General features: G+C 45.4%; 1 non-coding gene across 1 annotated transcript; it reads right to left on the reverse strand.

The window, feature by feature from the left end:
* Positions 1-1,244: 1,244 nt before the first annotated feature.
* Positions 1,245-1,316, reverse strand: TRNAC-ACA (transfer RNA cysteine (anticodon ACA)). The gene has a single exon. It is a non-coding gene; the product is annotated as a tRNA-Cys (tRNA).
* Between the last annotated feature and the right edge of the window lie 263 nt (positions 1,317-1,579).

Here is a 1,579-nt window from a genome sequence, read left to right on the forward strand (position 1 = left end):
TACTTGCTTTGATTATAGCCTCTTGCTCATAATTTCACAGAGAGTGATGAAAGGCTGAACGCTTTCATTTTGGGGCCTATGGCTTTAATGGGCTCCTCCAGCATCTAGCAGCTCAGCCGTCTCTCCAAGCTCAGCTGAACTCTTGATAATAAGAGCAACTTGTCCTGACAAAATGTGCAAAAGAGAACATTTCTTGAAAGGATGTGAGATAGCTTAGAAAATTTAAGGAAATGCTGTGGAACCAAACTTCTGAATGGATAGAGAGCAGAGAATCCTAGAGAGTATGATCTAATTAACAATATCTCAGGGATCACTTTCTGGATCAGTCAGGCCAGCTGTTTGTGTTTAGTACTTATATAACTTTATTTTGAGTGAAAATTCCAGACAGAAAGGGTTTGGGCCAATTAGAGCCACATTCCCACTTTGAATACCTTGTCTGATGGTCTACCAAGCTTCTGTTCAATAGGGGTTGGATTGTTCCCCAGAAAAACGTTGATTGGCTACTGGAAGAGGAATGGGCTTCCCAGGTAGTATTAGTGGTAAAGAACTTGCCTGCCAATGCAAGAGACCCTGGTTCAATCCCTGGGTCAGGAAGATCCCCTGGAGGAGGACATGGCAACCCATTCCAGTATTCTTGCCTGGAGAATCCCATGGACAGAGGAGCCTGACCAGCTACAGTCCATGGGGTGACAAAGAGTCATACAAAACTGAAATGACGTAGCACACATACACCAGAAGAGGATGACTGGATCCTAGTAGCAAAAAAAGACCTGTGTATTCTAGGGAGGGCTTTGGAGGAATAGTAAAGGATTCCAGTTTTCCAGGGCTAATGGGATTCATGTAGAACAGTAGGGAAAATACTAGGAGTATCAGAGACACATTGTGGGGAATCTTACAAGTTAGACTAAGGACTTTAATGTGTATCGCACAACCACAGGGTGCCCATTTAAAATACTTTGTCAGTGAAGCAACATGATAAAAGTAATCATTTAGGAACATTTCCCTGGTAACATGAAGATAAACTGGGGAGGAAAGGGAAGCAAACTAGGAGGTTACTAGAGGAGAACAGGCATGAAGTATTGTTAGTTCCTGAAAGAGGATGAAAGTGAAAGTGAAAGTAAAGTCGCTCAGTCGTGTCCGACTCTTTGCAACCTCATGGACTGTAGCTTACAACGCTCCTCTGTCCATGGGATTTTCCAGGCAAGAGTACCGGAGTGGGTTGCCATTTCCTTCTCCAGAGGATCTTCCCAACCCAGGGATTGAACCTGGGTCTCCTGCATTGTAGACAGACGCTTTACCATCTGAGCCACCAGGGAAGATGGTTGAAAGAGGATGAATGGGAAAAAAATAGCTAGCCATTGCGAAGGTGAAGTGAAGTGAAGTGGCTCAGTCGTGTCTGACTCTTTGCAACCCCATGGACTGTAGCCTACCAGGCTCCTCTGTCCATGGGATTTTCCAGGCAATAGTACTGGAGTGGATTGCCATGTCCTTCTCCAGGGGCTCTTCCCAACCCAGGGATCGAACCCGGGTCTCCTGCATTGTAGACAGACACTTTACCGTCTGAGCGACCAGGGAAGTC

The sequence above is a fragment of the Budorcas taxicolor genome, chromosome X, assembly GCF_023091745.1.
Source record: "Budorcas taxicolor isolate Tak-1 chromosome X, Takin1.1, whole genome shotgun sequence".
Classification (NCBI taxonomy): domain Eukaryota; kingdom Metazoa; phylum Chordata; class Mammalia; order Artiodactyla; family Bovidae; genus Budorcas; species Budorcas taxicolor.